Below are 15,323 nucleotides of genomic sequence, written 5' to 3' on the forward strand. Positions count from 1 at the left end.
ACTTTGGATAAGCGACCATACGTCCTTGAAGTCGAAACATAATATGGGGGATTAGAATCTTTGTTAATACACATAACTGTGCATCACAACTATGTATAGTTTGGATAAGTTGTTTCTTCAGTGTTTTAGTATTTCCATACCTATAAAAAAAGCTATTTTTTTTTTTTTTGAAGAGGGAGTGAAATGGAGGGACTGATTATTATTTCAGCATTGGGAAGAAGTCCCAGTTTGGAAACTCCCTCCAGAGATGCAGGTGAGCAAGTCCTCTGAAACTTATAATCTTAGAACATTGCCAAGATACTTCAAAGTTAAATGAAATCTCTAGTCACAGAGCTAGGTAGGACTTAAACCTTTGCCTTTGTAAGATTCCTTTATCTACTGCACCATGCCAGCTTTCAAAGAAATATTACTGAATATTTGTGTTTGTTACAATTGATAATCACATATGTGCATACTATGTAGGACTTGGCATTTGAATTTGCATATTATTTTACTTTGGACCATATCTCTAATTTCATTACCACAAGGAACTCCCAGGTGAAGAAACAGATCAATGCAAGTCACCTTCTATTCAATTTACAATCTTAAAGAGCTGGTTGGTGCATTGAGAGGTTAAGTGACTTCCCCAGGGTCATACAGCCAAGCATGTGTCATGAGTTGGGACTTGACCCTAGTTTTTCTATATCCATTATATCATGCTTCACCACGTAACATGTTCCATGCTATATAAATATGATTGCTGTCCTGTGTGATGTTTACTGTGACTTCTACCTGTGTGCTTTCTCCCAATAATGCAGTCACCCTACTGAGGATTGTGGACAAAGTCTACTTGAGATTTCTGAAATGGACAAGACTGTTTGATTTCAGTTTATTTTTCTTCTTTTATATCATCCATCTGCAAAGTTTAGAATATAAGCTTGTCATGAAAAGGGATAGTTCAATTCTTTTGTACTTGTATTTTCAGGACTCAGTCCAGCAGCAAACATATAGATGGTGCTTAATGAATATTTGTCAATTGACTGACAGCACTAATGTGTATAGTAAAGAGGTCAGGAAACAGCAACTTGAGCCAATGACAGTCAACCATGATGTTATTAGAAACAACTCATAGATTAGCAATCAGGAGGCTGATTTGATGATCCCAGATCATCAAAATTGAGTAGGCTAAAATAGATTGTTCACTGAACACTGCTGTTAAAGTTATTTTTTAGAAAGGTTTTTAAATGGGGGTTGTACAAACAAGCTTAACAGACCAGAGACCTAGTTCTAGGATATTATATTTTTTTAAACATTTATGCTAGCTTCTTGAAGCATATGGTAATGAACTATTCCAAGAAATATAGGTAGATAGCATTAGGGTATATATAATTTATATATATATATACATACATGCACATACACACACACTCCATACACACACATATATGTATATATACATATATATGTATATATATATATATACATAATTTATATACACCCTAACTGGTGCCATCTATCATATTCTGATTACTCTATATAAGCCAAAAGCTCTCATTTTTTATTCAAGCAACTATGAATGTCCATTGTCCAGGTATTATAATTTTGGAAATTCAGGTCATCGTAACTATATAATGCAATGAATGAAAGCAAATTCTTCTTTTACTTACCTGGTCAAACTCTGGATTATTTGTGGCATAACATCATTTATGTGATAATATCATGGGGACCAGAAGCATTTTTTCTTGACTTTTAACTCTTTATCCCATTAATTTTTGCTTGCCACAAGAAGGAATCAAGGGCCTATCCCATTTTTAGTGTATGACAAAGATAGTACCTAATGTTTTGCTTGACCTGATTGTCAGATATGTAGCTCATATTCTGAGTCAAATCTTCACCTTGAACCTAAAGACTTGAAATGAGAATGACAGTTTACTCATTTTTATCTGATTTTTGAGACAGGACTAATATTCTGATAGGGTGATCCTTTATTTTGATATGATAGGTAAGCCCAGAGATGAGTTAATTGAATTCATTTATACATATTAGCTTACAGTTAAGGCTTACTGTAATCTCATTGTGGTAGGGTGCTGATCTTGGCTCCTCAAAGGCATGAGATTAAAAGCAATGCCAAGTGTAACAGAGATGGCAAGCCTTCTTATATAGGCGTGACAATAGATAGATCACATGTCTATTGGCCAAGGACCAGTTCACCTAAGTTTGGAGAAAAATCATCATTAAAAAAAAAATTGTCTATGAAGGGATGAACTTTTTTTCACAACAGCATCTCATAAACCCATCTATTAAGTCATAGAGGGTTGTGTTCTGTATTCATCAAGAGAGAATGCACACTGACAAACCCACATCTTGAAATAACGAAGTCAGTGCACGTTTAAAATATATCTGTTAATCATTGCAAATACTCGTTTTTTTGTCTCACATTTCCAAATCACATAGGAGCTGGGAAACTTCTAGGATATCTGCAAACAGAAGATGAAAGAGAAGCAGCATAACTTGTTTTTTCTGTGATTTTCCTTTTTTTATTTTTTAACCTATTAGTCTTGGTAGAGAATAATTTCAACTATTTGAAACCCAAATAATCTAAGAAGTCAGAAGTAGACTACATGGATAGGGCAAGAAAAATATCCTTCTGCTTTGAAAAAGCTGGATACTTCTCCTTAAAATATAGTGTCTTCACACTTGGCCATATTGTGACCCAGGCTATAAAGACAAAGCAAAATAGATATTGAATTTGACCCATTGAACGGTACTTTCCCCCTTAATAGGGGCCATCAAATTACAGGTTGGATCAACCAGTTGTTGATGATATTGGGAGGTTAGGCAGTGATTCCAACTGAGGCATATAAATTGGACCATACAACTAAAGATTCTGTGGATTATTTTGAGGGAGGTGGGGTAATTATATCCAGACACTGTGCTTCATCTTTATGTTAAGTGAGGAAGCTGGCCACCATCAAATTTTCTCTCTTTTTTTGGTCTCTTCTTTTACTTTGAACAGCATTCAAGTAGAGCAGTACAGGTAAAGGATTTTTAGACACATGAAAATCTTCTTTATCACTTGACAGTTTTACACATAAACTCCATGCACACATCTAAAAATATGGGAACCAAAGCAATTGTTCATACATAGTTGAGAAAGCATAGTTCATAGCAAAATGTTTTTTGAAATATGCTGGGCTTGGTGGATTACTTTAATTTTTGAGCCTAAAAGCAATTAAAGATGTCTATGCTTTAAAAAATATTCTTTGTGATTGAATAAAGGTCCATCCATTCATTATCTTTGGTCACTACATCCCACTGGAAAAGCATTGGTCTTTCCAATGTCTGCCCAATATTTAGTTGATACTGTTAATAAAGCTTGTTCCAATTTCTGCCTTCTTTGTGTGTATATAATTTTCTCTAATGAATGTACACATTTTTTGAAGTTATAGCAAAACAACTGGAAAGTGGGAGATGTAAAATTAGACCATATTTCATGCAAATGTTCATGGTACAAGTTTGTTTCCTACTTGTTAATATAATAAACAAAATTAAGCTGTTATATAATGTAGTAATTCTTCAAGGCATGATTACCAGTATTGATAAATATTACTGTAACAGCTACAACACTTCATATTTCAGTTAAGATATGATGTTAGTAAGAGAAATAGTCCATAGAAGATAGTATATAAGGGACATTTTCTGCTTAATATGACAAGTTTTCCCAGAGTAAATATTTTCTTTTCATGTATTTTGAAGTTTCGAAGGTCAAAGATATAAAGGGGTTCTAAGTCTGAATAAAATAAACAAAAGTCCCTCAAATTCATTTTTAAATACTGTTGATAAAATGCCCAGTGGGTTTTTTAAAATGTTAAATGTCACTCTGTCCTTCCCCTCACCTTTATAGAGCATTTTCCTCTTTGATATAATTATATCCTTAAATGCTATTCAGTGGGAATGCACAACATAGTGGACAACTGAGTTAAAATAAGATTCCTTGCCCACCCATTACTCCCACATACTACTGCACTTTAAATAATCTTGCACAGCCCATCATGCGCTGTTTGGAATCCAGTATTCTACTGTATGCAGCTTCTATCTCTGAAGAGTCAAGTATTTCAGAATTACCTTTATTGGGAGTAATTGACAAGAATAGTCAATAGATTCAATTTCTGGCCATTGGAAGCAATTTTTAGTTCCAGTACTTAACAAAGTGTAAAAACAAAACACCTAAACCCCAGGGTCTGAAAATTAATGATTTCCCTAGTATATGTCATTGATAAATTAAAATAATAATAAAAATATTTTCTTGTTATTTACCAAAATTCATTTGGGGAGTGAGTAAATGATATATATATACAATTAATCTTCCACATCAGCTTGTTGTATTAGACTATTATCTTCAGCCATTTGCATTTTTATGGCATTCTTTTTTATTTCAAGAATAGCTTATTCAAAGTGTTGGTATGTTTTAGGACATCCTTTAATTGAAATATTCAATTTTAATATTTTCAAGGTCAGGTGAGGTGAGGTATTATAAAATGACCCTAGCTAATATTTTAATGTAGTAATGTAGCAAAATTAACATACACTTTCAGAAATCAAGAATGATTAATGCGATCTAGTTTACTTTTGGAAATATATTTTATTCCCTTATCTTCTCACATTTGTTCCTCTTTCATTATAGTTTGTCCTGAGAGATATCTTAAGGATTTCATATATACCTTTTATCATGATATATACTTACTTATCATGATACGTTCTTGAGAATTATATTACTGAGACTTACTATGCTCAATTTTCCCTCTGTAATGTGCTACCTGTGACCTTAGACCACCTCTTTGACCTTCACTTTTCTCATCTATAACATGGATGAATTGGATTAGATGGCCTTTAAAGACTCTTCCAACTCTATTACCTCAGGATTAATATTTTTTCTCTTTTGATCTATACTTGTAATTTCAAAGGGGAACTCATGGTAGAGAAATTCCCTCTGCAAATACAGATGGGCAATTCTTTTGCAATTTATAATCACACTTCTGAAACTTCAAGCCTTAAGGGTATTGCATATTGAAAGGTTAAGATATTTGGCCAAAGTCACATACCAACCTGTATCACAGAAAGGATTTATACTCTGGTAATACTGACTGTGAGGCTCCTGGTGTCTCTATATTCAACTTAAATATATTTAAGTACTTAAATGTACTAGACATACATCAACAGTCATATCTTATACTTATACCCTATACCCAGGGTAAAGTTTTGAGTATTAATGATACCCTCAATTCCACCTTTTGAGGATGAGTCTGAGAAAGCTGTAGGACAGAAGGACCCAGTGAGGGGATTGAGCCTAGGACATTGCCCATTGGAGGAAAGGCAAAGATGATTGTTGCTGGTAGTGAGGGAGCAGGTCAAAGGTAGGCTGATGACGTGTTTTCTTGAGTTCTACTCACCATACAGGAGAGAGTGGGCTAGCTAGTAGTTTCCTTAGTTATTCTTGATTTTTACTTGTTGATAGAGTACAAGTCCTCTCAGGGATCCCTAAATTTGCACATTGTGAGACAAAGTTTTGATCATTCTGTTCTCATTAATATTTTGGCTCTACATCAGACTGTGGGAAAATGTATTTTGTGTCCTATTTTTTTGATTAGTATTCTTTCTGCTAAACCTCATACCAGAAATGGCAATCTTGTTTCCAAGAATGTGGTTAACAAATCTTGAAAGCTGGGAGGTAATCGCCTGTACCATATAAAAGCTGTATTTTTTTTAAGTTGTTGAGTGTTTCTAAGTTGGCCAGTATAGCATAATCTTGAGAGAAAAGAATGATGTCATTTTAAACCATTTATCCCCTTGCACTTTGTGGATAATATGGACTGAATAAACTTGTTGAATTTGATTGGACAACTTTTGCATTAGTGCCCCAGTTAGATGCAGTATGACAATTGCTTCCATGCCAAATGTGGGACCTGTGCCCAACTCATCTACTATCCCTTTATGCACTGCTCAATTGAAGTGGGACAGAGTATACCTTGAAATATTTTTCATTAGCACTCCAAACACATTATAATTCAATATTAATTTAGTTGAATGGTGTAACCCAAAATTCCCCCAAGGTCTTCCTAAATTCACTACTTTTAGCCCTTATTACTTTGATCTCTTTCTTTATTTGTCTTCAGAGTGAAAGTGCTGTCTTTATTTCAAGACTTACCATTCGATTTAATAGATAATACTTTGTGATGTTTTGAAAGAGCAGTTCCCCCACAGGGTAACTTAATTGCTCAAGTATCATAACAACTTTTTCTTTCTTCCTAATTGTGGACTTGGCCACTGTTGTTTTGTTAGACTGCAAATTTGACACACTGGCAAGACAAATGTCAACTTGCCATATGCCAGAAGATTGGGGAATCCTGCATAGAACTTGTTCAGTCAATATCAACTCAGAATTTTCTAACAGCTTCTCTAAATTGCATCATTATCCTAAGTCATGCTCATTTTCCTCTGTGTGGTTTTAACTTTTCTTTGTTTACAGTTCTTATATTACTTGATTATTTACCTGCTAACCTATATTCCTAAGAAACATTATTACTATGGGCATTTATAATGCTTTTAAGCATTCCTTCTTAGAAATAGAAGCCAGCCAACTAGCCAGCTAGCTAGCTTGACTGCTTACTCGCTTTCTAATACTGACAATCATCTTCTGATCTCATTTCAACAGGGGTTGTTTACTTTCTATTTTATTTGACTCTCTTATGCTTAGTTTGTGTGGTAAATTGAATTCATATGGAATCAATTTTTTGTAAAAAAAAAAAGGTACCCTTACTAGCTAATGATACTCAAATGTCTTACAGTAAATATAATTTAGTGTGCGATTTGCATGCGTGTCAAAATCCCACAATGGTATTTAATGAGATTGGATTAAAATCATTGATAAACACCCAATTCTTGACAGTGTACTTTCCCACACACATTATAAAACAATAGCACAATTTCCTGGATTTGTGGATGTTTTAAAATGACAAAAGAACTTTTAATAACTGATTTGGTATGCGTGGTGTCAGTTCACCAAACTCATTAACAACAGCTGAAAGCAATTAATTGCCAGATGTTCATTTGCTTTCGGCACATCTTTTTGATAGCTGTTTCACTATTATAAATCTCAAGAACATCACACCTTTGAATGTTCCTTCACTGTTTTGAATTCTGTTGCTGCAGGAATATAACACATTAAGCATAATGGCTTCCTTGAATGTTCCTACTCTTTCCTGCACACCTATATTTAGAATTTCCATTTTCACAAATTCATAAACCTAATCTTTTAAATGATTTGGAAAGTAATTTCTTACTTATATAAAACTGACATTCCCCCTTTAGTTCATTTTGGCTAATAATGTCTGTAAGATCAATTGTATTAACAATATAACTGATCTTATGAAGCATTTTTAAACCTTTTAATTCATTGAGGTTTTTGTTTTAATTGATTTAGAGTGTTTTAAACCTTATTTCACAGAAGCATTAGGACTTCTTTTTGGCAAGGCAGTTTTGAAAGTATCCAAGCCAAGAAAATCATAGTTAGAAATTATGTTCCTAGTGTGAAATATTATAGGATAATTTTTTTTTCAGGCAAAAGAAATCACACTACAGCCATGCTGCCAAATGATCACATGGACCATAAAGGTACCACTATCATCCCTGATTGCCAGTCTTATGGAATGTCATAAGATTCATCCTTTCAGTGATGATACATGGCAGCTTCTCTTAAAAATCTATAATAACAGCAAAGATGGATAGACTAGTAATAATAAATGTACATGATTACTTCCCAATTAGAATAATAGCTTTGATTAGGAAAAAAAAAAGGATTTTTTCTTTTCCTTTAATGTCCTCAGACATATAATAAAAATTGAATGGATAATGTACGACCTACGTTTATTAGACTCATTAAGAGAAATCTGTATATTTACTTCTTAGGTTTGGTATTCTTAAGAAGTCATAGAAAGGAGGAATCTCTGACGGTGTTAAGTGACACAACCAAATTGAGCACAGTATGATAATGTAAGAAAACCTCCAAAATAAAACAATAACCAGAAATCAATTTTCCATAATTAATAAGCAGGTGAATATGATGTTAATATGTTAACAATATGATGTTAATAATGTGCCTTGAAGCTACTGATCATACTATATGACTACTTCTGTGGGATCAAGAATTTTTATCATAGTAGCTTTAGAAGAACTTATTGATATGTCATTAGCCATTTAAAACAGATTTTAAAATCCTACTTACCTGTCCTAAGTTTTTTAATAAAATCTTTCTGAACATCTCTACTTCTTTTTGATGAGTTGGCTGGAAGGAGAAAGTGAATATTGGAACGGTCTCAAAACTTGAATATGCCACATTATTATTTCTCAGATTTCATTCTTTGGAACTTAGGTGTTTTATACAAGTGGTGTTCAATGCTAGCGCTATTTCCTCTTCTGAAATACTGAAGATAAAATTATGCTGAGACCCAAACCTTTTATTATAAATAGACTTCCTGGATGAAAAAACAGGCTTAATTTTAACTTCTTTTAAAAACTTCAGTGTTTCTTCTTTATTAAAGGTTTCTATATCCCCAGGATTTCAGATTGGTATGTCAAATCAAATCAATGTATTTTAGATCTCAAAATGTTTCAAAGTTGAATGAATTTGTTAAATCCTGGTCTGCACAAATATAGGGAAACATTTCAATAACTTCCCCAAATGAATAACTTTTAAAGTTTTGAAACATCAGATGGATAAGAATAACTTCAAGTTCATTTACATGAGCAACATGAGAAAACATTTTGACCTCTCCACCCTCTACCATGTAATGAACAATAAAAACTCTCAATGTAAAAAGTCTTTTCTACTTATCAGCTGGATTAACATTATTTTCCATAGCAGTTAGTACAACACTAAGCACCTAGACTAATATGTAAGGAGTCATCAGCTCTTTCCTGTTTCCTAAATTATTCTCTGATAACATTAGGTGCATTAGGAGGCACATTTGCTTTATCTAGCAACTTTGTGAACTGTGGCAACGCTGTAAGGTATAGTGAAAAGCACAAAGACTTTGAAGTCTTTATAAGTTCAAATCCAGCTACCTCCTACCCTGGCCCAATTTACTGGATCTTTCACAGTCCTGGTTTTTCCTCATATTTAAAATAAAGGGGATGGATTAGATGGCATCAGAGGTCCTTTAAATGTAGCTCTAGATCTATGATTCAATGACTAGATAACCTCTAATTTACCTTCTGATATTAAATGTGACATTGCTTTGTAGGAACAATTCAACTTAAACTTTTATTAAATATCCCCTGTGTGTAAAGGAGCTATGTTTAGGACCAAAATAAATGGTGCCCAATCCTATACAATGGTATAGAACTAAATGGTATGCTGATAGCTTGAAGAAGTTAGCATACTGATTTTGTTCATAGGAAAACAATTGTTGAGGGAAAAGCCTATTGGGACTGATACTCCTAAAGTTTAATCTATACTTGAGGGAGTTGAGTCAGTTTCCTTTGGTTATCATATTTTAGATTTTGTGAATTACTTTTTAAATGTGCCAAGACGGATTCCTATTTAAGATCTATGATGAATTTTTTCGTAATGTAAACAATCATTCCCTAGTTTAGCTACTGTACATTTATATCTTCATATACTGGACATTGGAATGCAGTCTAAAAGAAAAAAAGTATTGGCCTTAGAATCAGGAGAAACTGGATTCAAATCCTGTCTTGAACTCTTAATAATTATGTGACTATGGAAAAGTCATTTAAACATTTTAAGTCTGTGGTCTTCATTGGTAGTTGACTCTCACATCAATGAGATCACAGACCCCTAAAATGTTATCAGGCAAACTAGAAGAATGCTATTTACTAACATGAACTAGTAGCCTTAAGTTAATGTGAAAATGCCAGTTGTAAAGGGATAACTATTTTTTCCCCCAGGAAAAGAAAAACCAATGAAATATATCTCTATACACGTGTCCTCAATACTGGAAGTGGATTTGGCATTTTATCTTATTATAGAGCTAGAATGGCATTTTTGAGACCACAGAAATGAATTACATTTTGCAAATCAAGAAACTGAGGCCCAGAAAGGTAAAGACTCAAGTCACAAGTTAGTGGTAGAAACAATCCAACGATACAGGTTTTCTAACTCCCAGCTCTTCTCATTATGTTATTTTCAAAAACCTTTATTTTAACATATGTAGATAAAAGGAGGAGTATTTTTCTGTTAAAAATTTAGAAGGTGATTTTATATTTTTTTCAACTATGTAAAGTGATATTAAAAGAGGTGTTATGAGGGCAGTTACAGTGGCTCTTCCTGTGCTACCACAGAGAAGTTACAATATTCCCTTGTGGAATCAAATTACTCTTCGTAAAACTGAAATGTAGCTTAGGCCTGAAATATTTTCCTTTACATTAACTCTGACACTAAGCCTTCTACAAATAACTATTTATCTTCATATTTTAAATGTTAAATCATATTTAAATCAAATTTTAATTTTATTACCAAGGTAGTGAATTTCATAATTCTCATATTAACTTTTATTTTAATGTTATTATTAAGTTTTAAATGTTGACAAGGGGCTAGAAAAAATTGAGAAGAGTCAAGCCATAATAATTCTGTTGTATAAAACTTTCTTGCTTTGATGCTGATGTAATATAACTTCTGATGCAATAGTAAAGTCCTGTTCCTACTTTGATAACTCAATTTCATTATGTCTATGCTCACTAGTAGCTTATTAAGCGACTATTTTCAAGACAAATTAACTATTTAAAACGTGTCAAATGTCGTTTGAACTGACAAAATAAGCAATTCTCTCATTTCTGACTGATGTATAACTGTTTCAAAGGTACTGGTTTACACATTTTGTCATATTTCTCTAGATTCTGGTTGTTTTGTACTGCTATATCATCTTTATTTTCTTTGTTCAAACTTTGCCAGTTTCTCATACTGTTTTTTCGAGTCATGATGTTATCAATGAATGAACACATTTGAAAATTGTTATTTAATGGCTTTACAAAGTTTCTAGGACTTTTAAAAAATATGGTCCATTTATTACTTTGGGGAACTAAATTAATGTCCCATGAATGTATGGCCTATTTTTGCACATTTACAAAAAAAGCCTCTGTGCTAAAATGCAGTTAAAATGTCCAAATATTCAAAATGTGAAATCACATGATTCTAGGGAGAAAATGGCCAAAATCCTAACTCAAACTGAAACAACACTAATTAGACAACAGCACGAAGGAAAAAATTGATGTAATTTTAACACCAAAAATTAAAATTGTACCACCTTAAATATAGAACCTACAAAGTAGGAATGAAATATTTTTAAATGGAATGTTTTTAAAACATCACCTTGTGAAGATTTAACCCATTTTTAAGCTTTAAGGTAAACAACAAGCAATACTTAAAAAAAGTTTGAGTTCTGTATTAGGAAAACAGGGAGATGTGCAGAATATAGTCTAGACTGGAAGAAAAATGGCATTTAAGAAATCACAGGAGCACACTGTAGTGTTGCCTCAAAATTATATGAAGACAAATTTAGCATGCAGTTCCAGAGAAAAGTTGATTTTATATTAGCCAAATGAAGTAAAAAGCTGAATAATGTGCCTAATATAGATAACTGATGACATCTTCCCTATTTTTATTCTCAATTTATTTTTGTGTTTGAATTACCCTACTAATTATCTATACCCTCTATTTCATTTTACCTAAATACCACTGCTGCACTATATCAAAAATGAAAATAACAAATGATTACCAATGACAACCACATTCCACGAGTTATGGATGCAGAGCGTCGTTTGCTTTTAAGCAGTAATTGGAAAAATTTAAATACTGGTTTGGATTCAGATGATTTGGGAAGGTATTTTGATGTTCTGTATTTGTTCCAGTATGGTAGTTTTTTTAAAAAGTTCTTATTCATTGGATTTTTTTAAAAGCAACATAATGATGAAATAAACATCTCAAATTGATATTGGGTTTGTAATTCAGCAATATGATACACACATATACACATGTGGATATGTATGTATGTACAGATTTGTTTAATTTCATTCAGCGTTCACAATATAAAGTTCATTAGAATTTTGGTTTTTGGCTCAGTTGAAGATCTTACCTTAAACCATAACACAATGTTCATGACATTAATGGTTTATTTTACTAAAATATCTTTTAGTTTGGATACCCTACTAAGTCTCCATAGAGCTAATTTGGTAGATGTTGTTTTTTGCTTCCAAAAGCAAGTAAAAAAAAAAAACAAAACAAAACTATAGACCTATAGTTAAAATAAAATATGAACAAGAGTTTATGTAGGACACATTATGTCATTTTAGTTCACCTTTAAGGTTTTCCAATCACATTCTTTATTATGATTAAAATATAAATATTAACTCAATGGTAGGAATACATTAAGATATAGTTAGATTGCCTCAGTATTGAGAAATTTTTATTAAAAAATTTAATGTTAGTATCTCTTGAAACAAAGTACATTAGTATAATTAACATTAAATATTGATATGATAGATTAATTTTTTAAACCAAAAATGCAATAGGACATTCTCAGGTATTCACATCTCTGGGATATTTTAATGTTCTAATTGTATGCCTGACCCACTAAAACATTCTACTAATTTTAAAAAGCCTCCATGGGTGACTAAGGAAACGAGCTAAAATTACCAAACTGTACATTCCATGACTGACCAACTCACTTGAAATGTCACCTAGTTGCTTAGCAGATTCCCCTTGCCCAAGCAGAGTAAATGAAAATTTGTCAATATTAATGTATGCTTCATAGTATTTTTATTTCTACAAATTTTAACTTTGTGAAATGTTTCTTTATCTTCAGTGAAGCCAATCATGTTTCTGATTAAAATAATCAGTGAGCAAACTATCATGTAATCTACATTCAGAAATGTTTGGGGGGAGGGAAGTAAACTTTAAAGCAATGACTCAAATAATAAATATTTAAATTACGTTAATCTTTAGCCTTCACCAAGTAGTTTTGTTTTTTTTTTTATTGTTATGGGTTGTCATTATTTAGGTACAGATTACCTTTACAGAAGTAAGTCATCATGCTACTGCCAGCTTTTTAAATACACTATTTCATTTGCTTATGGCTGCCTCTTCCTTCTTCTTGATATTCTGCTGTAAATGATGCAGATTGTTCTTTTCCAGGTGACTGCATTGTTATTTTAAGATATTAGTCAAAAGAATCAAACTTCTTTTAATTTGGATTCCAACATCATGTCCTGGAGGTCAGTATATTTATACTGCTAAATACCTTAAGATATTCAAATAAGTGAAGACCTACCTGGAATTTCCACTATCAGTCCCTATTAGTTTCTGTGTGACAATGTTTTCAATAAAATGAAAGGCAAAACAGGTGCTATATTACTTACATTTAAAAGAACTAATGATTTAAATAATTAAAACTAATTTGAGTTTAAAGCTATTTGCAGATTTATTAAAGAAATAAATACAAATATGCATCTCTACAGAACTGTTTTCCAAAATGAGCTTAGAATTTGTTCCACATGTTCAATTTGTTTATATTTCTATGGTAACCCCAAATACTAATTTCTGTACCACTTGTAGTGAGACAAATGCCCTTCCATTGCAATTATAGAAAATTATTTAAAAAAATTCAGCACATACATTTAAAATAATTTTCCTTAAAAAATAATCTAATCAAAATAGTGAATACTTTAGATTTAAACAGCATTTTATTTACAAATTTCAATTGATGTTATTTTTATTAATGATACAAGAGAATGCTTCAATTTTCAAGAACAGTGGACTTTTTAATGTAGACCAGTGGGATGACATCCTATCTTCTACTATGTGCTATACTTCAACTTTTTCCCTCACTTCTCCTCCCTCCCATTTTAACAACATGACATATCTTAAATGATTCAATGCTGGCATTTTCTTTGAAAGAATAATTTAATTTTGGTACATATCTGATATAATTTTAAAAAATTGCAAAACTTTAATCATTGCCTATTAAAACCACTTGATACTTACCTTTCATGTGAAAAATATTAATGCATAAAAGTGTATAACAAAGTATATTCATGCTTATGAGAAATCGAGCTTGATGCATTATGAGTTCATCTTATATTCTGATCATGTGCAATTCAATAGAGCTTTTTCCATCACTTAACTAAGGCATGTCTATTAAATTTATATGGATTGCACTACACTAGAAATTAGTATGTAAAGCTGGGTTTGTTGCTTAATGAGTGATGTATTTCTCCTACTTAAAAAAGTAACTGGTCACAAGTCATGATTGTATATAAAAAGTAATGAATTTCTTCATCTTCTTTCGAGTGCTGCCTTGGTGAGCCAGGATGCCAATCATGTAGAAATCTCACAGCAGATAAAATTTACATAAGAGAGTTTGGTGAGGAATCAGCTTGTGAAGTAAAAATGTATCAACAGAAATGTGACTATCAATGAAGATGTTGAAATCTGTATGACCATCATAAAATCTCCAAGGCAAGTTAGGATCTATAACATAGGGATTCCATTCACTGTTAAATTACTAAAATCTACCAATTTTAATGCTTTTATACTGTTTATTTTTTTTCCAATAGAAAAATAAATCTCATACATTCGAAGTGGTACACAAAAAACTGGGATAAAATTTATCAGATTCTTGATAGCACCATTTACACATTCTTAAAGTAAACATTAAGATGCACTTTCTTAGAAAGCGATATAAATATATAATACAGGACTTGCTAACCTCTGTTAACCATCTCAATACGATGGAATAAACTAACTCTCCTGTGCAGGTAGGCTTGTGCATGGTGGTGTGGCAATATTGTTTTAAAAGTTTGTTACAGATGTGATGGGAAGCTTGAAGGAGTCGAATAAGCAGAAAAAAGAGCTTAGATCTGTTGTAAGCAATGAGTCAGAGAATGAGCCGTTAAAGGTTAGAATTTATCTTTGTTTCTGATCATTCAATGAGAAAATGACTTCCACAGAAATAGATATTTTTTAACTGTTTTAAAGGTGGGGTGGGGTGGGGGTGAAATAGGATTGAAAGTCCTATAGGTAATAGCAATAACTGGAAGTGCAGACGAAATTGGTCTTCAGTGCAAAGAGGAAGGCAGCCTTTTAAAAAGTCTAGTTGCAATGTTGTGGTGCTGAAAGAAAAGCTCCTGGTGATGGGAGGGGAACAAAAAAACTGCAATGCAACTTCAAGCGGTAATTTTGTGGTGCTGAAAGGACAGCTCCCAGCGTTGAGGAAAAGATCTTGGATCTAGAATGAGGTGTCCAATCTGTATGATAAACAGCACACTGTGTC

The sequence above is a fragment of the Notamacropus eugenii genome, chromosome 7 (assembly GCF_028372415.1).
Source record: "Notamacropus eugenii isolate mMacEug1 chromosome 7, mMacEug1.pri_v2, whole genome shotgun sequence".
In the NCBI taxonomy this organism is placed as follows: domain Eukaryota; kingdom Metazoa; phylum Chordata; class Mammalia; order Diprotodontia; family Macropodidae; genus Notamacropus; species Notamacropus eugenii.